We start from the raw sequence: 22,162 nt of genomic DNA on the forward strand, positions 1-22,162 counted from the left end.
AGGTAATGCACATTTCTCACTGGGGAGCCATAAGCTGACCCTGACAGTTTGGCAAACAGCACTCGCTCCACTCACACCGTAATCGCAGCCTTTTCGCTGCACATGCGGCTTCTCAGCATCTTGCTGCATCAGTATGAAAATCTGTGCTCTCCTACCTATGAGAAATTTTATCAGTTGCCTTTGAGGACATCTGACTGGAATCAAAATATGTGGGCCATCCTTGCTCATTCAGTGATAAACTTCCCCTTGCCAGACAGGCAGACCTAATTCACTTTTTTTTTTTTTTTTTTTATTCATGACGTTATGGGAACTTTGAGATCACAGCCTGAAGCAGTGATGGAGCATCTGGTGAGGGGTGGTGCAGCCCTGCAAGCACAGGTGGAAGCAATGCAGCTGTGGGACCAGGTGGGGCTGAGCCTGGCTCCACCCCTCCCTCACCTCATTTAAGGGCTGGCAGCCCCCAAGGCAGCGTCTTTTGCTGGAGACTGCCTGCTGTGGACTGTTGGGTGAGTGCTCTTTCCTGGAAAGAGGCAACTGATTTTTGTTCCCTGCTGTAGGGCTTTGATCTTTGCCCTCTGATCTGAGGGGATCCAAAGCTGGACTGGAGCAGCTATGTCTGCTATGCTTGTTCTTATTTTTCTTTTCAGTTCTTTGCTTAAGGGAGTGAAGGGGTTATCTCCCTTTCTCCGAACTGGTAATGGAGGGGCTGACATACATTCCTTTCTTCTGCTCTTGTCTCATTCCTGGAATGCTTCAGTCAGTCCCAAGGTAATGCTGGTTGGCTGACTGAGCATTGCAACTCTGGAAATGCCTGGAGCTAATGCGCTTTTCCGTAAAGGGATCCTGTGTTCTCCAGGTTTCCTCTGTAACTCTTCTTAAGTTCAATACCTTCTTGTGAAGTCTCTGTTCCCTCTTTCATGATTCTCATTGCCTAATCTCCAACCTGAGACTCCAAACTCGGTTTGTCTGCTACCACGTGGTCCCAATCCATTTCATGACGCGTACCCTCTGCATCCCCCTCCATGTTCCCTCTGTGACCTCGTGTCCCGCCTGTGTCTGTGTCCTCCCTGTGTCCTCTGCCCACGTCCCCTCTGTGTCTCCTGTGCCACGTACTAATTCCGCCCATGCTGAGTATTGTTTAAGGGCACGTATTTAAACTATGTTCCGTGTCTCTTTGGATCCCGTTCTGTTTTGCAGCACAATGGGGTTTAAGGGTTCTCGGGGCTCCTCTGGCTAGTGGTTTAAGCACTGTGAAATCTGTGCAGCGGATAATGAAATGCCGCGAATCCCTTGTTCGTGCATTGCTTGTATGCAGGTGGGTTTTGCGATGGGTGTAGGACGCTCACTTAAAGATGGAATGGGGGTCACAAGGGGCTCGCCTTGCTCCCTGGGCCCAATAAGCTTCCGTCCCAATAAGCTTCGTGGCTGGTAGTAGGGTGAGGTGCATGTATCGGGCTGGGACCTGAGCTTAAGAAAACCCCCGGCCCCAGTGGCCGTTTTCTTCATCCGCACGTAGTGTAATACAGTCTCCACTACTTGAGCATACTGAACACGAGTATTCTGTTCCTGTCTTGTCTGGTTCTCTCCTAGACCTCCCTTACAAATTTGTCAGTACTAACAGATGTCAGGGCACAGTTCTCAGAGCACGCTGTGGCTGTCCACCCCAGGGTCCTAGGGTTCTTTCTGTTTTTATGGCAGACCTGGCTTCGTATTCATAGGAAACAAAGGATTGTCTTCAACTGGACCACTTCATCTGGATCGCCCCAGGTATCTCCATCCCAATTGTCAGGGGATGCTGTTAGTTTCCTAGTCTGTATGATAGCCAATCTCCCCACCCCTCTTCCTTCCATCCCCTGACTGCCATTCAATAGCTAGCTCTGCAGCTATGGGACCCACCAGTGTGATGAAGCAGTACCTCTGGTGTGCTGAATACTGGCGCTGGCACAGAGAGGCTCTATGGCTGATGTGAATCTTCCTGACTGGACTACTTGGTGAGTTTCCCCAGAGCTGTTGAGCACACAGGCTTCCCCACCTACCCTGATTGCTCACCAGGCCATCGATGTTCTTTGTGGACATGGCTTCAGGTATCATACCGGAGACTCCTTAGAGTCGGAAGCGACCATTTATGATGGTCTAGTCCAACTCGCCCACAATGAACAGGGACATTCACAGCTAGATCAGGTTGCCCTGCGTGTCACCTTGGAAGGGACAGGGCATCCACCACATCTCTGGGCAACCTGTTCCACTGTGCAGAGTCACAGAATGTCCCGGGTTGGAAGGGACCTCGAGGATCGTGAATCTCCAACCCCCCTGCTACATGCAGGGCCATCAACCTCCCCATTTCATACTAGACCAGGCTGCCCAGGGCCCCATCCAACCTGGCCTTGAACACCTCCAGGGATGGACGGGGCATCCACAGCCTCTCTGGGCAGCTGTTCCAGCACCTCACCGCTCTCTCTGTAAAGAACTTCCCCTTGGCGTCCAACCTAAATCTTCCCTCCCCCAGCTTAAAATGTTTCCCCTTGTCCCTTGCTGTGAAAGATATTTTCCTGATATCTAACCTAAATTTTCCCTTCTTCTTTCCTTTAGCTCCCCTTTGGGTATCGAAAGGCTGTTACCAGGTCACCTCGGAGCCTTCACTTCTCCGGGCTGAACAGCCCCAGCTCTCTCAGCCTGTCCTCACAGGTGAGGCGTTTGATCCTTCGGTTCTTTTTTTTTTTTTTTTTCTTGTGGCCATCCTCTGCATGTGCTCCAACGGGTCCATGTCTCTTCTGCGCTGAGGGCTCTTCATATGGACACAGTACTCCAGATGAGGCCTCTTCAGCACAGAGCAGAGGGGCAGGATCACTTCTTTTCACCTGCTGACCGCACATCTTTTGGTGCAGCCCAGGGTGTGGCTGGTTTTCTGGGCTGGGAGGGCACTTTGCTGGCTCATGTACAGCTTGGCATCCACCAGGTCTTTTGGGACAGGCCTAGGCTCAGCCCTTTCATCCTCCAGCATGTATTGGTAGTGGGGGGTTCTCTTGTCCCAGGTGCAAGACACTGCACCTGGATTTGTTGAAGCTGATGAGGTTTGTCTGTGCCCGCTGCTCAAGCCTGTCTAGGTCCCCCTGTCTGGCGTCCCGTCCCTCTGGCGTGTCACTGCTCCCCACAGCTTGGTGTTTCCAGCAAATTTTCTGAGGGTGCGCTCGATCCCGCTGGTGATGCCACTGATGAAGATACTGAAGAGTCTCAGCCCCAGCACGGACCCCTTTGAGATGCCATTCATCACCGATCGCCATCCAGACACGGAGCCATTGGCTCCTGGACTCGATCCTGCAGCCGGTTCTTTGTCCATTGAACAGTCCACTCACCGTATCCTTCCAATTTGGAAAGAAGGATGTTGCGGGGTATTGTGTCAAAGGCCTTACTGAAGTCCAGGTAGATGATATCAGTGGTTCTTCACTTGGCTATTGATGCAGTGACACCATCACAGACAGCCAATGGATTGGTCAAGCAGGATTTACCCTTGGTCCTCTGGATGCTCCAACAGGTCCCTGTCTTTTCTGCACTAAGGACTCTACATCTGGACACGATCCCTAGATATGGGATTATGTAGAATATAGTCTCAGATAAGGGAAACCACTTTACTTCACAAGTCCTACAGGAGCTAATGAGAACTTTAGAAATGAAGTGGGAGTTCCATACTCGCCGGCACCCTCCTTCTTCAGGGAGAGTAGAATGAATCAATCAGATGCTGACAAAGCACTTGTCAAAATGGATTTTAGAGACCAAATGACCACGGACAAAGCGTTTACCTTTAGCCCTTCTCAAAATACAAACCGCTCCCAGAAAAGACTTGGGAGTATCACTGTACGAAGTGCTGTTTGGGGTGCTGTACTTGGGAGGGAGAGGTGAGATGCCCTCTCTTGAAACCAAGGATAAGTTTCTGAAGAACTATATACTCGGGTTGTCTGCTTCTCTGTTATCCCTCAAGGAACATGGACTGCTGTCTCGAGCTCCACCTCTGGAATTTCTAGTGCCCTCATTCCGTGCTGGCGGCTGGGTCCTAACACGCACGTGTAAGGAATCAAAGCTTCAGCCCGAGTGGGATGGACCATTTCAGGGGCTGCTGCTGTGGATGTCGTCTGCCTTGACTTCAGCAATGCTTTTGATACAGTCTCCCACGACATCCTGCTAATGAAGCTGAGAAAGTGTGGGATAGATGAGTGGATAATGAGGTGGGCTGAGAACTGGCTTACTGGCTGAGCTCAGGGGGCGGTGATCGGCGGTGCGGAGTGCGGGTGGAGAGCTGTGAGTGGCGGTGCTCCTTGGGGGTTGGTTCTGGGTCTGGTTGTGAAAGGTAGGTTGTGTTTTTGCAGTAGAAGCTTTTAGTGTTTTCGGTACGTAGTATTGACCTTCACTGAACTTATAACCCTCTTGTGAAATAGCTGTTTTCCTTCCACTAAGAAAGCTGTTGAACAGAGTAGAAAGTTAAAGACTGGGGGCGTTCTGACTGGGGTAGAAGTGAGCCAGGTGCAAAACAAGGCAAAGATGCGGGCTGGAGAAAGAGAGCCCAGCACAGGACAGAACGCATGTGCTCACTCTTGGAAATATGGCCCTCGTATCTCCATGGAGAAGTACAAAACATACGAAAGAACAACGGGTTGGTAATGGACCTTATATGGAAATGTATCATAGCAACAGCATCGGGGAGAGTGTAAGCCTGAGACGCTCAACCAATGAATGCCAGGAGCGCGTTACCTGCGTTGGGTTTGGAGTATAGAACGGAATGAATTTCGCTGACTGTTGCACAATCCCTCCCTCGCTAATAGGGGACATGAGCCTGTTATTGCAATGACGAATAAACTTTGCTGCTATCACTGAGATCCTGGCCTAACCTGAATTTTTTGGCTTTGAGTGTTTCTCACAGACGTGGTGTCAAAACCAAATGTGGTTAATCGTTTCAAGCCATGGCTTGGCTGCACGCATCTGCCCGCTTCGTACGAGGTTTTTCATTACCTCGGACGCTGGCTGCAAAAAATAGAGTAATAAAAATCTTGACAACATCAATTTGCTGGTTATTTGTTTATTGACAAGTACCCCTACGCGCTGAGCGCAGGTTTGGTGGGTTTGTCGAAGATTTCCTTCGTTGTCTTTGTCGTCTTCCCTTCCCTCCTCTCCCTTCTGTGTTTTTCCTCTGCCAGCAAAAGAGAGAACGGGCTGGCGATGGCTTGGTGCAGACCCACAGCAGTCCTAGCGGCGAAGTGATTTCCGCGGTCTCTGGTGCCACCGCGTGGCCGATCGGCAAAAGTGCGTCGCAGTTGTTTCCGCGATCTCTCGCGCCCCCTCGAGGCCAATCGGGGGAACTGCATCGAGGTTGTTTCAGCTGTCTCTGGTGCCCCCACGCGGTCAATCGGCAGAATTGCGGCAGCGTCGCTACGTCGCCGCAGGCAGCAGGGCGCGTGCGCGCAGGCACGCGGAAGTGGTGCTCGGTCCCCCGCGAAGTAGTGCGCATGCGCCACAAGCTTTCCAATCGCACACATTTCTTCGAAGCCCTGAGATGCAGGTGAGCAGTCAATACTTGGACCGCCGGCTCCGCGACACTTTTCTCTCTTCCGATCCAGAATGCTCCTCGTCTGTTTCCTCGGGCGGTTTTATGCCCCGGTCTGCTTCGAGAACGTACTGAACGCGCTGCAAACGACGGCGCGTGCGTTTTGCGGCCGTGAGGAAAGCGTGAGTATTGCGGCGTCGAGGCTGGCGCGCGCGCAGAGCACGTGGCACACGCGCATTGCGGGGCACAGCCAGGCGCATGCGCCGTGGCGGGCAGAGTCCGGCGCTTGCCCCGTTCGGAACAGAATCCAGTGCGTGCGTAGCGCTTTTTTTTTTCTTCTTCTTCTTTTTTTTTTTTAAACCACTGGCGCATGCGTCGTGCTTTCTCATGAATCGCGCGTCCGTACTCCGTGCTGTTGTCTCGAGAACCGCGCCTGCGTAGTGCGGTGCGGAGACTGCCGCGTGCGCGGTGCCTAGCTTGGCCCGTGTGCGTTGCTCTCGCGAGACTTGCTTTTCCGGGAACGCTGCGGTGCAGGGCTGGGGCTGGAGCCCCAAACGTCTGCTCCTCCGCCGCGGCGGCAAGCACGTTGGGTGCCACGAGGCGCTGAGGGGCAGCCGTGAGCCGACCCGGTCCGTTCCCGGGTGGGCTCGGGCATAAATCGGCGGAAATAGACGAGGGGCATCCTGGATTAGAAGGGGAAATTATCGCTGAGCCGGCGCTCCGAGAATCGGCTGCTTGCCCGTCCCCGCAGTGGTCTGTCGAAACAATTGCTATCTTTCAGTTGACGCGCGCGTGTTCGCTATTATCTGGAGGACTGATCACCATAGAGAGCGGCGGATTAGCGGCGCAGAGCGGCTAAAACGCCACTTCCGCGTTTCTACGCGCATGCGTTGTACAGCTTGCCGGCCTGAGCAGCGGGCAGCGGCAGTTCCGCGCATTGGCCACGAGGTGGCAGCAGAGACCGCGGGAAGAACTCCGGCGGCATTGCCGGGGACCCGCGGCGCAGGCCGTGGCGATCCGTTCCGCGTTGTGATGACGGGGGAAGAGCGCGAAGTTAGAAGCGGGGGGAAAAGACGAAGAAAACAAAGGGAAACTACTCCAGACCCCGGAAAGCTGTGCTAAGTGCTTATGAATATCTGTTTAAAAAGAAAACAGACTCGTTTTTGCCAGCATCCATTGCACTGTTTCTAAATATTCACATACCGAAATGTAACTGCCCGGCAAATTTAACGATAACGAAATAAAGCACTTTGGCAGAAAGCACAGGGCTATATTAACGTTTGCTCAGCCTCTGTCTTGTTCACATTTTAATGTGTTTTTTTCCAAGGTCTTTCTTCAACTCCAGGTTTCATTTTTGGCTTTTTATTCTTTTTAATGCCATAAAACGGGTAGTTTTAGGCCCTAGCAGGTCTACGCAGGCAGAGACAAAGTTGCAGTTCTGAGATTCTTGGGGACCGTTACATCATTTCCACAAAGATTAACAAAACCTGCAGTTCTCCACTTAAGTATACAGATGGAAAACATGAATTCAGCTGCATGGAAAGAATCGATGTGTCACAGCTGCCATCGGCAGGATGGCCAGAGAGTTGTGCAGGTCCACTGCTTGCTCAGCTGCACCTTTTTGTCTGCCCTTCTCTGGTCCTCCTGCAGCTGGACAGATAGCCCACAAGGGCACGGGGGACGCAGACCCCCCCGGCCAGCTGCAGCAGTCGCTTCTGCCAGTGCTCCCTTTCCTCCCGACCATTCCCATTTTGCAGGCTGGTGCCCTGTGTGGCAGAGGAGGAGAGAGCTGCGGGCAGAAGGAAAACAGGGTGCTGGGATTCCTCCAGCCCGCTGCCAGATGTCTTCTCTGGCATGTTGGGGGTGGGCAGAGGACTGTGGGAGCAGCTTCGAGGCTCTGGGCAGGAGGGAAGGCAGCAAAGATGCAGCTTCAGGCAGCGGACTCTGAGCTGGAGCGGTGCAGCCAGGCACGGCTGCACAGCTCACAGTCTGGACACACGGAAGAAGTTCGTCCAGCTGAGGGCTGCAGGGCTGTCCTTACCAAGTGCTCCCCCATGCTGCAGTTCTGCATGGGCACCGATTGCTCAAGCTCTTCCCACTGCAGGAGCTCAGAAGCGACAACAGCCCCGACCCCAAACCAGGCAGGTAATGACAACATACACACACAGATACACACCCGCTACAGAATCTGGCACTCTGCAGTCCTCCCAGAGCTTGTTGCTGCTTTTTAGGCTGCTCCACCGCTATTCTGTCCTTTTCCCTTCATTCCCCTATGTCTCGCCCCCTTCCTTCGCCCCGTGCCATCCCCATTCCTTTTTCAGGCTTCCTCCTTTCTTTCCTCACTTCCTTCCCCGTCCCTTCCCCCACAGGCAACGGCCTGTGTTCTGCTGCTGTTTCAGCTGACAATCCTGAAACCACACTTTTCAAAGACATTGGATCAGATCGCGTACTGTCACTGATTTAAAAAAGAAAACAACAAGTGCAGTATTATGTATGGATAACAAACTCCTACCTGCTTGAAAAACAGTAGCAGCTCCTCATCCTGGAGTGTCACCATCACCCCCACGTTGGGCTGGCACTGCTCATCTGCCCCGCACTGCTGCTCAAACTCCTGGCACAGCCTGCCACCTCCTTGTGTCACCTCCACGTGCCACCTCCTCTTGCCTCTGTAGTTCTGACCCCACGCGTCAACCCCATGTCCCTCCGTGTCCCCCCATGTCCCTGTGTCCCCATGTGCCCTCTCATGTCCCCTCAAGTCCTCCCACGCCCCCTGCCCCGCTTTGCTCCATGCCGATGTTGCCGTCTTGAGGACAGGGACGGGGATGCCTGTGGGAGTGGAGTCCGGGGAGACGTTGCTGGCCATGCGCAGTGGGGTGACGGTGTCCTCGGGGCATGGCTGTGACAGTGGGGTGAGGGTAGCACCCCACAAGTGGGGATCATTGCCCCCAAAATGGGGCTTGTGCCCCCTGCATGTGGGCAAGTTGTACGGGGAGTGTGTTCTGGAGATGCTTTGTCTGTTCTCCAGATCTGCAGTGACTTCAGCAATCCCACGTCGTGCCGCAGCAGAAATGGGTCCTGCGGTACGTCAGCGATCTGTGACTCGAGGAGCGCAGGGGCTGCACGAAGTACGCACGCTGCAGCCTCCCTACTTCTTTGGGGTTTGGGATTGATGTTGGAGCCCAATGGCTACACGGTGCCTTACAGGCAGGTGCCAGCTTCACCCACTGAGGACACCAAATCGTAAAATATTTTCACGATGGTCTTTAATCGCTGCGTGAGTAGGTAATGCACATTTCTCACTGGGGAGCCATAAGCTGACCCTGACAGTTTGGCAAACAGCACTCGCTCCACTCACACCGTAATCGCAGCCTTTTCGCTGCACATGCGGCTTCTCAGCATCTTGCTGCATCAGTATGAAAATCTGTGCTCTCCTACCTATGAGAAATTTTATCAGTTGCCTTTGAGGACATCTGACTGGAATCAAAATATGTGGGCCATCCTTGCTCATTCAGTGATAAACTTCCCCTTGCCAGACAGGCAGACCTAATTCACTTTTTTTTTTTTTTTTTATTCATGACGTTATGGGAACTTTGAGATCACAGCCTGAAGCAGTGATGGAGCATCTGGTGAGGGGTGGTGCAGCCCTGCAAGCACAGGTGGAAGCAATGCAGCTGTGGGACCAGGTGGGGCTGAGCCTGGCTCCACCCCTCCCTCACCTCATTTAAGGGCTGGCAGCCCCCAAGGCAGCGTCTTTTGCTGGAGACTGCCTGCTGTGGACTGTTGGGTGAGTGCTCTTTCCTGGAAAGAGGCAACTGATTTTTGTTCCCTGCTGTAGGGCTTTGATCTTTGCCCTCTGATCTGAGGGGATCCAAAGCTGGACTGGAGCAGCTATGTCTGCTATGCTTGTTCTTATTTTTCTTTTCAGTTCTTTGCTTAAGGGAGTGAAGGGGTTATCTCCCTTTCTCCGAACTGGTAATGGAGGGGCTGACATACATTCCTTTCTTTTGCTCTTGTCTCATTCCTGGAATGCTTCAGTCAGTCCCAAGGTAATGCTGGTTGGCTGACTGAGCATTGCAACTCTGGAAATGCCTGGAGCTAATGCGCTTTTCCGTAAAGGGATCCTGTGTTCTCCAGGTTTCCTCTGTAACTCTTCTTAAGTTCAATACCTTCTTGTGAAGTCTCTGTTCCCTCTTTCATGATTCTCATTGCCTAATCTCCAACCTGAGACTCCAAACTCGGTTTGTCTGCTACCACGTGGTCCCAATCCATTTCATGACGCGTACCCTCTGCATCCCCCTCCATGTTCCCTCTGTGACCTCGTGTCCCGCCTGTGTCTGTGTCCTCCCTGTGTCCTCTGCCCACGTCCCCTCTGTGTCTCCTGTGCCACGTACTAATTCCGCCCATGCTGAGTATTGTTTAAGGGCACGTATTTAAACTATGTTCCGTGTCTCTTTGGATCCCGTTCTGTTTTGCAGCACAATGGGGTTTAAGGGTTCTCGGGGCTCCTCTGGCTAGTGGTTTAAGCACTGTGAAATCTGTGCAGCGGATAATGAAATGCCGCGAATCCCTTGTTCGTGCATTGCTTGTATGCAGGTGGGTTTTGCGATGGCTGTAGGACGCTCACTTAAAGATGGAATGGGGGTCACAAGGGGCTCGCCTTGCTCCCTGGGCCCAATAAGCTTCCGTCCCAATAAGCTTCGTGGCTGGTAGTAGGGTGAGGTGCATGTATCGGGCTGGGACCTGAGCTTAAGAAAACCCCCGGCCCCAGTGGCCGTTTTCTTCATCCGCACGTAGTGTAATACAGTCTCCACTACTTGAGCGTAGTGAACACGAGTATTCTGTTCCTGTCTTGTCTGGTTCTCTCCTAGACCTCCCTTACAAATTTGTCAGTACTAACAGATGTCAGGGCACAGTTCTCAGAGCACGCTGTGGCTGTCCACCCCAGGGTCCTAGGGTTCTTTCTGTTTTTATGGCAGACCTGGCTTCGTATTCATAGGAAACAAAGGATTGTCTTCAACTGGACCACTTCATCTGGATCGCCCCAGGTATCTCCATCCCAATTGTCAGGGGATGCTGTTAGTTTCCTAGTCTGTATGATAGCCAATCTCCCCACCCCTCTTCCTTCCATCCCCTGACTGCCATTCAATAGCTAGCTCTGCAGCTATGGGACCCACCAGTGTGATGAAGCAGTACCTCTGGTGTGCTGAATACTGGCGCTGGCACAGAGAGGCTCTATGGCTGATGTGAATCTTCCTGACTGGACTACTTGGTGAGTTTCCCCAGAGCTGTTGAGCACACAGGCTTCCCCACCTACCCTGATTGCTCACCAGGCCATCGATGTTCTTTGTGGACATGGCTTCAGGTATCATACCGGAGACTCCTTAGAGTCGGAAGCGACCATTTATGATGGTCTAGTCCAACTCGCCCACAATGAACAGGGACATTCACAGCTAGATCAGGTTGCCCTGCGTGTCACCTTGGAAGGGACAGGGCATCCACCACATCTCTGGGCAACCTGTTCCACTGTGCAGAGTCACAGAATGTCCCGGGTTGGAAGGGACCTCGAGGATCGTGAATCTCCAACCCCCCTGCTACATGCAGGGCCATCAACCTCCCCATTTCATACTAGACCAGGCTGCCCAGGGCCCCATCCAACCTGGCCTTGAACACCTCCAGGGATGGACGGGGCATCCACAGCCTCTCTGGGCAGCTGTTCCAGCACCTCACCGCTCTCTCTGTAAAGAACTTCCCCTTGGCGTCCAACCTAAATCTTCCCTCCCCCAGCTTAAAATGTTTCCCCTTGTCCCTTGCTGTGAAAGATATTTTCCTGATATCTAACCTAAATTTTCCCTTCTTCTTTCCTTTAGCTCCCCTTTGGGTATCGAAAGGCTGTTACCAGGTCACCTCGGAGCCTTCACTTCTCCGGGCTGAACAGCCCCAGCTCTCTCAGCCTGTCCTCACAGGTGAGGCGTTTGATCCTTCGGTTCTTTTTTTTTTTTTTTTTTCTTGTGGCCATCCTCTGCATGTGCTCCAACGGGTCCATGTCTCTTCTGCGCTGAGGGCTCTTCATATGGACACAGTACTCCAGATGAGGCCTCTTCAGCACAGAGCAGAGGGGCAGGATCACTTCTTTTCACCTGCTGACCGCACATCTTTTGGTGCAGCCCAGGGTGTGGCTGGTTTTCTGGGCTGGGAGGGCACTTTGCTGGCTCATGTACAGCTTGGCATCCACCAGGTCTTTTGGGACAGGCCTAGGCTCAGCCCTTTCATCCTCCAGCATGTATTGGTAGTGGGGGGTTCTCTTGTCCCAGGTGCAAGACACTGCACCTGGATTTGTTGAAGCTGATGAGGTTTGTCTGTGCCCGCTGCTCAAGCCTGTCTAGGTCCCCCTGTCTGGCGTCCCGTCCCTCTGGCGTGTCACTGCTCCCCACAGCTTGGTGTTTCCAGCAAATTTTCTGAGGGTGCGCTCGATCCCGCTGGTGATGCCACTGATGAAGATACTGAAGAGTCTCAGCCCCAGCACGGACCCCTTTGAGATGCCATTCATCACCGATCGCCATCCAGACATGGAGCCATTGGCTCCTGGACTCGATCCTGCAGCCGGTTCTTTGTCCATTGAACAGTCCACTCACCGTATCCTTCCAATTTGGAAAGAAGGATGTTGCGGGGTATTGTGTCAAAGGCCTTACTGAAGTCCAGGTAGATGATATCAGTGGTTCTTCACTTGGCTATTGATGCAGTGACACCATCACAGACAGCCAATGGATTGGTCAAGCAGGATTTACCCTTGGTCCTCTGGATGCTCCAACAGGTCCCTGTCTTTTCTGCACTAAGGACTCTACATCTGGACACGATCCCTAGATATGGGATTATGTAGAATATAGTCTCAGATAAGGGAAACCACTTTACTTCACAAGTCCTACAGGAGCTAATGAGAACTTTAGAAATGAAGTGGGAGTTCCATACTCGCCGGCACCCTCCTTCTTCAGGGAGAGTAGAATGAATCAATCAGATGCTGACAAAGCACTTGTCAAAATGGATTTTAGAGACCAAATGACCACGGACAAAGCGTTTACCTTTAGCCCTTCTCAAAATACAAACCGCTCCCAGAAAAGACTTGGGAGTATCACTGTACGAAGTGCTGTTTGGGGTGCTGTACTTGGGAGGGAGAGGTGAGATGCCCTCTCTTGAAACCAAGGATAAGTTTCTGAAGAACTATATACTCGGGTTGTCTGCTTCTCTGTTATCCCTCAAGGAACATGGACTGCTGTCTCGAGCTCCACCTCTGGAATTTCTAGTGCCCTCATTCCGTGCTGGCGGCTGGGTCCTAACACGCACGTGTAAGGAATCAAAGCTTCAGCCCGAGTGGGATGGACCATTTCAGGGGCTGCTGCTGTGGATGTCGTCTGCCTTGACTTCAGCAATGCTTTTGATACAGTCTCCCACGACATCCTGCTAATGAAGCTGAGAAAGTGTGGGATAGATGAGTGGATAATGAGGTGGGCTGAGAACTGGCTTACTGGCTGAGCTCAGGGGGCGGTGATCGGCGGTGCGGAGTGCGGGTGGAGAGCTGTGAGTGGCGGTGCTCCTTGGGGGTTGGTTCTGGGTCTGGTTGTGAAAGGTAGGTTGTGTTTTTGCAGTAGAAGCTTTTAGTGTTTTCGGTACGTAGTATTGACCTTCACTGAACTTATAACCCTCTTGTGAAATAGCTGTTTTCCTTCCACTAAGAAAGCTGTTGAACAGAGTAGAAAGTTAAAGACTGGGGGCGTTCTGACTGGGGTAGAAGTGAGCCAGGTGCAAAACAAGGCAAAGATGCGGGCTGGAGAAAGAGAGCCCAGCACAGGACAGAACGCATGTGCTCACTCTTGGAAATATGGCCCTCGTATCTCCATGGAGAAGTACAAAACATACGAAAGAACAACGGGTTGGTAATGGACCTTATATGGAAATGTATCATAGCAACAGCATCGGGGAGAGTGTAAGCCTGAGACGCTCAACCAATGAATGCCAGGAGAGCGTTACCTGCGTTGGGTTTGGAGTATAGAACGGAATGAATTTCGCTGACTGTTGCACAATCCCTCCCTCGCTAATAGGGGACATGAGCCTGTTATTGCAATGACGAATAAACTTTGCTGCTATCACTGAGATCCTGGCCTAACCTGAATTTTTTGGCTTTGAGTGTTTCTCACAGACGTGGTGTCAAAACCAAATGTGGTTAATCGTTTCAAGCCATGGCTTGGCTGCACGCATCTGCCCGCTTCGTACGAGGTTTTTCATTACCTCGGACGCTGGCTGCAAAAAATAGAGTAATAAAAATCTTGACAACATCAATTTGCTGGTTATTTGTTTATTGACAAGTACCCCTACGCGCTGAGCGCAGGTTTGGTGGGTTTGTCGAAGATTTCCTTCGTTGTCTTTGTCGTCTTCCCTTCCCTCCTCTCCCTTCTGTGTTTTTCCTCTGCCAGCAAAAGAGAGAACGGGCTGGCGATGGCTTGGTGCAGACCCACAGCAGTCCTAGCGGCGAAGTGATTTCCGCGGTCTCTGGTGCCACCGCGTGGCCGATCGGCAAAAGTGCGTCGCAGTTGTGTCCGCGATCTCTCGCGCCCCCTCGAGGCCAATTGGGGGAACTGCATCGAGGTTGTTTCAGCTGTCTCTGGTGCCCCCACGCGGTCAATCGGCAGAATTGCGGCAGCGTCGCTACGTCGCCGCAGGCAGCAGGGCGCGTGCGCGCAGGCACGCGGAAGTGGTGCTCGGTCCCCCGCGAAGTAGTGCGCATGCGCCACAAGCTTTCCAATCGCACACATTTCTTCGAAGCCCTGAGATGCAGGTGAGCAGTCAATGCTTGGACCGCCGGCTCCGCGACACTTTTCTCTCTTCCGATCCAGAATGCTCCTCGTCTGTTTCCTCGGGCGGTTTTATGCCCCGGTCTGCTTCGAGAACGTACTGAACGCGCTGCAAACGACGGCGCGTGCGTTTTGCGGCCGTGAGGAAAGCGTGAGTATTGCGGCGTCGAGGCTGGCGCGCGCGCAGAGCACGTGGCACACGCGCATTGCGGGGCACAGCCAGGCGCATGCGCCTTGGCGGGCAGAGTGCGGCGCTTGCCCCGTTCGGAACAGAATCCAGTGCGTGCGTAGCGCTTTTTTTTTTTTCTTCTTCTTTTTTTTTTTTAAACCACTGGCGCATGCGTCGTGCTTTCTCATGAATCGCGCGTCCGTACTCCGTGCTGTTGTCTCGAGAACCGCGCCTGCGTAGTGCGGTGCGGAGACTGCCGCGTGCGCGGTGCCTAGCTTGGCCCGTGTGCGTTGCTCTCGCGAGACTTGCTTTTCCGGGAACGCTGCGGTGCAGGGCTGGGGCTGGAGCCCCAAACGTCTGCTCCTCCGCCGCGGCGGCAAGCACGTTGGGTGCCACGAGGCGCTGAGGGGCAGCCGTGAGCCGACCCGGTCCGTTCCCGGGTGGGCTCGGGCATAAATCGGCGGAAATAGACGAGGGGCATCCTGGATTAGAAGGGGAAATTATCGCTGAGCCGGCGCTCCGAGAATCGGCTGCTTGCCCGTCCCCGCAGTGGTCTGTCGAAACAATTGCTATCTTTCAGTTGACGCGCGCGTGTTCGCTATTATCTGGAGGACTGATCACCATAGAGAGCGGCGGATTAGCGGCGCAGAGCGGCTAAAACGCCACTTCCGCGTTTCTACGCGCATGCGTTGTACAGCTTGCCGGCCTGAGCAGCGGGCAGCGGCAGTTCCGCGCATTGGCCACGAGGTGGCAGCAGAGACCGCGGGAAGAACTCCGGCGGCATTGCCGGGGACCCGCGGCGCAGGCCGTGGCGATCCGTTCCGCGTTGTGATGACGGGGGAAGAGCGCGAAGTTAGAAGCGGGGGGAAAAGACGAAGAAAACAAAGGGAAACTACTCCAGACCCCGGAAAGCTGTGCTAAGTGCTTATGAATATCTGTTTAAAAAGAAAACAGACTCGTTTTTGCCAGCATCCATTGCACTGTTTCTAAATATTCACATACCGAAATGTAACTGCCCGGCAAATTTAACGATAACGAAATAAAGCACTTTGGCAGAAAGCACAGGGCTATATTAACGTTTGCTCAGCCTCTGTCTTGTTCACATTTTAATGTGTTTTTTTCCAAGGTCTTTCTTCAACTCCAGGTTTCATTTTTGGCTTTTTATTCTTTTTAATGCCATAAAACGGGTAGTTTTAGGCCCTAGCAGGTCTACGCAGGCAGAGACAAAGTTGCAGTTCTGAGATTCTTGGGGACCGTTACATCATTTCCACAAAGATTAACAAAACCTGCAGTTCTCCACTTAAGTATACAGATGGAAAACATGAATTCAGCTGCATGGAAAGAATCGATGTGTCACAGCTGCCATCGGCAGGATGGCCAGAGAGTTGTGCAGGTCCACTGCTTGCTCAGCTGCACCTTTTTGTCTGCCCTTCTCTGGTCCTCCTGCAGCTGGACAGATAGCCCACAAGGGCACGGGGGACGCAGACCCCCCCGGCCAGCTGCAGCAGTCGCTTCTGCCAGTGCTCCCTTTCCTCCCGACCATTCCCATTTTGCAGGCTGGTGCCCTGTGTGGCAGAGGAGGAGAGAGCTGCGGGCAGAAGGAAAACAGGGTGCTGGGATTCCTCCAGCCCGCTGCCAGATGTCTTCTCTGGCATGTTGGGGGTGGGCAGAGGACTGTGGGAGCAGCTTCGAGGCTCTGGGCAGGAGGGAAGGCAGCAAAGATGCAGCTTCAGGCAGCGGACTCTGAGCTGGAGCGGTGCAGCCAGGCACGGCTGCACAGCTCACAGTCTGGACACACGGAAGAAGTTCGTCCAGCTGAGGGCTGCAGGGCTGTCCTTACCAAGCGCTCCCCCATGCTGCAGTTCTGCATGGGCACCGATTGCTCAAGCTCTTCCCACTGCAGGAGCTCAGAAGCGACAACAGCCCCGACCCCAAACCAGGCAGGTAATGACAACATACACACACAGATACACACCCGCTACAGAATCTGGCACTCTGCAGTCCTCCCAGAGCTTGTTGCTGCTTTTTAGGCTGCTCCACCGCTATTCTGTCCTTTTCCCTTCATTCCCCTATGTCTCGCCCCCTTCCTTCGCCCCGTGCCATCCCCATTCCTTTTTCAGGCTTCCTCCTTTCTTTCCTCACTTCCTTCCCCGTCCCTTCCCCCACAGGCAACGGCCTGTGTTCTGCTGCTGTTTCAGCTGACAATCCTGAAACCACACTTTTCAAAGACATTGGATCAGATCGCGTACTGTCACTGATTTAAAAAAGAAAACAACAAGTGCAGTATTATGTATGGATAACAAACTCCTACCTGCTTGAAAAACAGTAGCAGCTCCTCATCCTGGAGTGTCACCATCACCCCCACGTTGGGCTGGCACTGCTCATCTGCCCCGCACTGCTGCTCAAACTCCTGGCACAGCCTGCCACCTCCTTGTGTCACCTCCACGTGCCACCTCCTCTTGCCTCTGTAGTTCTGACCCCACGCGTCAACCCCATGTCCCTCCGTGTCCCCCCATGTCCCTGTGTCCCCATGTGCCCTCTCATGTCCCCTCAAGTCCTCCCACGCCCCCTGCCCCGCTTTGCTCCATGCCGATGTTGCCGTCTTGAGGACAGGGACGGGGATGCCTGTGGGAGTGGAGTCCGGGGAGACGTTGCTGGCCATGCGCAGTGGGGTGACGGTGTCCTCGGGGCATGGCTGTGACAGTGGGGTGAGGGTAGCACCCCACAAGTGGGGATCATTGCCCCCAAAATGGGGCTTGTGCCCCCTGCATGTGGGCAAGTTGTACGGGGAGTGCGTTCTGGAGATGCTTTGTCTGTTCTCCAGATCTGCAGTGACTTCAGCAATCCCATGTCGTGCCGCAGCAGAAATGGGTCCTGCGGTACGTCAGCGATCTGTGACTCGAGGAGCGCAGGGGCTGCACGAAGTACGCACGCTGCAGCCTCCCTACTTCTTTGGGGTTTGGGATTGATGTTGGAGCCCAATGGCTACACGGTGCCTTACAGGCAGGTGCCAGCTTCACCCACTGAGGACACCAAATCGTAAAATATTTTCACGATGGTCTTTAATCGCTGCGTGAGTAGGTAATGCACATTTCTCACTGGGGAGCCATAAGCTGACCCTGACAGTTTGGCAAACAGCACTCGCTCCACTCACACCGTAATCGCAGCCTTTTCGCTGCACATGCGGCTTCTCAGCATCTTGCTGCATCAGTATGAAAATCTGTGCTCTCCTACCTATGAGAAATTTTATCAGTTGCCTTTGAGGACATCTGACTGGAATCAAAATATGTGGGCCATCCTTGCTCATTCAGTGATAAACTTCCCCTTGCCAGACAGGCAGACCCAATTCACTTTTTTTTTTTTTATTTTTTTTATTTTTTTTATTCATGACGTTATGTGAACTTTGAGATCACAGCCTGAAGCAGTGATGGAGCATCTGGTGAGGGGTGGTGCAGCCCTGCAAGCACAGGTGGAAGCAATGCAGCTGTGGGACCAGGTGGGGCTGAGCCTGGCTCCACCCCTCCCTCACCTCATTTAAGGGCTGGCAGCCCCCAAGGCAGCGTCTTTTGCTGGAGACTGCCTGCTGTGGACTGTTGGGTGAGTGCTCTTTCCTGGAAAGAGGCAACTGATTTTTGTTCCCTGCTGTAGGGCTTTGATCTTTGCCCTCTGATCTGAGGGGATCCAAAGCTGGACTGGAGCAGCTATGTCTGCTATGCTTGTTCTTATTTTTCTTTTCAGTTCTTTGCTTAAGGGAGTGAAGGGGTTATCTCCCTTTCTCCGAACTGGTAATGGAGGGGCTGACATACATTCCTTTCTTTTGCTCTTGTCTCATTCCTGGAATGCTTCAGTCAGTCCCAAGGTAATGCTGGTTGGCTGACTGAGCATTGCAACTCTGGAAATGCCTGGAGCTAATGCGCTTTTCCGTAAAGGGATCCTGTGTTCTCCAGGTTTCCTCTGTAACTCTTCTTAAGTTCAATACCTTCTTGTGAAGTCTCTGTTCCCTCTTTCATGATTCTCATTGCCTAATCTCCAACCTGAGACTCCAAACTCGGTTTGTCTGCTACCACGTGGTCCCAATCCATTTCATGACGCGTACCCTCTGCATCCCCCTCCATGTTCCCTCTGTGACCTCGTGTCCCGCCTGTGTCTGTGTCCTCCCTGTGTCCTCTGCCCACGTCCCCTCTGTGTCTCCTGTGCCACGTACTAATTCCGCCCATGCTGAGTATTGTTTAAGGGCACGTATTTAAACTATGTTCCGTGTCTCTTTGGATCCCGTTCTGTTTTGCAGCACAATGGGGTTTAAGGGTTCTCGGGGCTCCTCTGGCTAGTGGTTTAAGCACTGTGAAATCTGTGCAGCGGATAATGAAATGCCGCGAATCCCTTGTTCGTGCATTGCTTGTATGCAGGTGGGTTTTGCGATGGCTGTAGGACGCTCACTTAAAGATGGAATGGGGGTCACAAGGGGCTCGCCTTGCTCCCTGGGCCCAATAAGCTTCCGTCCCAATAAGCTTCGTGGCTGGTAGTAGGGTGAGGTGCATGTATCGGGCTGGGACCTGAGCTTAAGAAAACCCCCGGCCCCAGTGGCCGTTTTCTTCATCCGCACGTAGTGTAATACAGTCTCCACTACTTGAGCGTAGTGAACACGAGTATTCTGTTCCTGTCTTGTCTGGTTCTCTCCTAGACCTCCCTTACAAATTTGTCAGTACTAACAGATGTCAGGGCACAGTTCTCAGAGCACGCTGTGGCTGTCCACCCCAGGGTCCTAGGGTTCTTTCTGTTTTTATGGCAGACCTGGCTTCGTATTCATAGGAAACAAAGGATTGTCTTCAACTGGACCACTTCATCTGGATCGCCCCAGGTATCTCCATCCCAATTGTCAGGGGATGCTGTTAGTTTCCTAGTCTGTATGATAGCCAATCTCCCCACCCCTCTTCCTTCCATCCCCTGACTGCCATTCAATAGCTAGCTCTGCAGCTATGGGACCCACCAGTGTGATGAAGCAGTACCTCTGGTGTGCTGAATACTGGCGCTGGCACAGAGAGGCTCTATGGCTGATGTGAATCTTCCTGACTGGACTACTTGGTGAGTTTCCCCAGAGCTGTTGAGCACACAGGCTTCCCCACCTACCCTGATTGCTCACCAGGCCATCGATGTTCTTTGTGGACATGGCTTCAGGTATCATACCGGAGACTCCTTAGAGTCGGAAGCGACCATTTATGATGGTCTAGTCCAACTCGCCCACAATGAACAGGGACATTCACAGCTAGATCAGGTTGCCCTGCGTGTCAACTTGGAAGGGACAGGGCATCCACCACATCTCTGGGCAACCTGTTCCACTGTGCAGAGTCACAGAATGTCTCGGGTTGGAAGGGACCTCGAGGATCGTGAATCTCCAACCCCCCTGCTACATGCAGGGCCATCAACCTCCCCATTTCATACTAGACCAGGCTGCCCAGGGCCCCATCCAACCTGGCCTTGAACACCTCCAGGGATGGACGGGGCATCCACAGCCTCTCTGGGCAGCTGTTCCAGCACCTCACCGCTCTCTCTGTAAAGAACTTCCCCTTGGCGTCCAACCTAAATCTTCCCTCCCCCAGCTTAAAATGTTTCCCCTTGTCCCTTGCTGTGAAAGATATTTTCCTGATATCTAACCTAAATTTTCCCTTCTTCTTTCCTTTAGCTCCCCTTTGGGTATCGAAAGGCTGTTACCAGGTCACCTCGGAGCCTTCACTTCTCCGGGCTGAACAGCCCCAGCTCTCTCAGCCTGTCCTCACAGGTGAGGCGTTTGATCCTTCGGTTCTTTTTTTTTTTTTTTTTCTTGTGGCCATCCTCTGCATGTGCTCCAACGGGTCCATGTCTCTTCTGCGCTGAGGGCTCTTCATATGGACACAGTACTCCAGATGAGGCCTCTTCAGCACAGAGCAGAGGGGCAGGATCACTTCTTTTCACCTGCTGACCGCACATCTTTTGGTGCAGCCCAGGGTGTGGCTGGTTTTCTGGGCTGGGAGGGCACTTTGCTGGCTCATGTACAGCTTGGCATCCACCAGGTCTTTTGGGACAGGCCTAGGCTCAGCCCTTTCATCCTCCAGCATGTATTGGTAGTGGGGGGTTCTCTTGTCCCAGGTGCAAGACACTGCACCTGGATTTGTTGAAGCTGATGAGGTTTGTCTGTGCCCGCTGCTCAAGCCTGTCTAGGTCCCCCTGTCTGGCGTCCCGTCCCTCTGGCGTGTCACTGCTCCCCACAGCTTGGTGTTTCCAGCAAATTTTCTGAGGGTGCGCTCGATCCCGCTGGTGATGCCACTGATGAAGATACTGAAGAGTCTCAGCCCCAGCACGGACCCCTTTGAGATGCCATTCATCACCGATCGCCATCCAGACACGGAGCCATTGGCTCCTGGACTCGATCCTGCAGCCGGTTCTTTGTCCATTGAACAGTCCACTCACCGTATCCTTCCAATTTGGAAAGAAGGATGTTGCGGGGTATTGTGTCAAAGGCCTTACTGAAGTCCAGGTAGATGATATCAGTGGTTCTTCACTTGGCTATTGATGCAGTGACACCATCACAGACAGCCAATGGATTGGTCAAGCAGGATTTACCCTTGGTCCTCTGGATGCTCCAACAGGTCCCTGTCTTTTCTGCACTAAGGACTCTACATCTGGACACGATCCCTAGATATGGGATTATGTAGAATATAGTCTCAGATAAGGGAAACCACTTTACTTCACAAGTCCTACAGGAGCTAATGAGAACTTTAGAAATGAAGTGGGAGTTCCATACTCGCCGGCACCCTCCTTCTTCAGGGAGAGTAGAATGAATCAATCAGATGCTGACAAAGCGCTTGTCAAAATGGATTTTAGAGACCAAATGACCATGGCCAAAGCGTTTACCTGTAGCCTTTCTCAGAATACGAACCGCTCCCAGAAAAGACTTGGGAGTATCACTGTACGAAGTGCTGTTTGGGTTGATGTACTTGGGAGGGAGAGGTGAGATGCCCTCTCTTGAAGCCAAGGATAAGTTTCTTAAGAACTCTTGGAAATCTGGCCCTCATATCTCCATGGAGAAGTACAAAACTTACCGAAAAACAACAGGTTGGTAATGGACCTCATTGGAAATGTATCATAGCAACAGCATCGGGGAGATTGCAAGCCTGAGATTCTCAACCAGTGAGCGAGTGCCAGGAGAGCATTACCTGCGTTCGGTTTAGAGTATAGAACGGAATGAATTTCGCTGACTGGTGCACAGTTTCTCCCTTGCTAATGGGGGATGTGAGCCCAGTATTGCAATAACAAATAAACTTTGCTGCTATCACTAAGTTTCTTGCCTAACCTGAAATTTTTGAGTATTTCTCACATGGTCTTGTTCAATATGTTTGTCACCTCCCTTGATGAGGGGGTTAGTGTCCACCCTTTGTAAGTACACTGATGAGACGAAGCGGGTGAAGTGGTTGGCACACCAAAAGGCTGTGCTGCTAGACCTGGACAGGCTGGAGAGCTGGGTAGTATCAAACCAGGTGAGCTGTAACGAAAGCAAGTGGTGAGTCTTGCACCTGGGAAGTAATATCCACAAGTATCAGTACAGGCTGGGATGTGACATGCTGGAGAGGAGCTCTGCAGAGA

General features: G+C 52.7%; 3 long non-coding RNA genes across 3 annotated transcripts; all 3 read left to right on the top strand.

Annotated features, from left to right (window-relative positions):
* Window positions 1-719: 719 nt before the first annotated feature.
* LOC149915666 (uncharacterized) lies at window positions 720-5,234 on the top strand. Its single transcript, XR_016471884.1, has 3 exons — window positions 720-1,767; window positions 1,872-2,685; window positions 3,096-5,234. It is a non-coding gene; the product is annotated as an uncharacterized LOC149915666 (long non-coding RNA).
* Window positions 5,235-9,324: 4,090 nt separating this feature from the next.
* Window positions 9,325-14,076, top strand: LOC149915667 (uncharacterized). The gene is made up of 3 exons (XR_016471883.1): window positions 9,325-10,578; window positions 10,683-11,496; window positions 11,908-14,076. It is a non-coding gene; the product is annotated as an uncharacterized LOC149915667 (long non-coding RNA).
* Window positions 14,077-18,149: 4,073 nt separating this feature from the next.
* On the top strand, window positions 18,150-21,858 carry LOC149915668 (uncharacterized). The gene is made up of 3 exons (XR_016471985.1): window positions 18,150-19,403; window positions 19,508-20,321; window positions 20,732-21,858. It is a non-coding gene; the product is annotated as an uncharacterized LOC149915668 (long non-coding RNA).
* Window positions 21,859-22,162: the final 304 nt, after the last annotated feature.

The sequence above is a fragment of the Phasianus colchicus genome, chromosome 17 (assembly GCF_987193195.1).
Source record: "Phasianus colchicus chromosome 17, bPhaCol1.hap1.1, whole genome shotgun sequence".
In the NCBI taxonomy this organism is placed as follows: Eukaryota; Metazoa; Chordata; class Aves; order Galliformes; family Phasianidae; genus Phasianus; species Phasianus colchicus.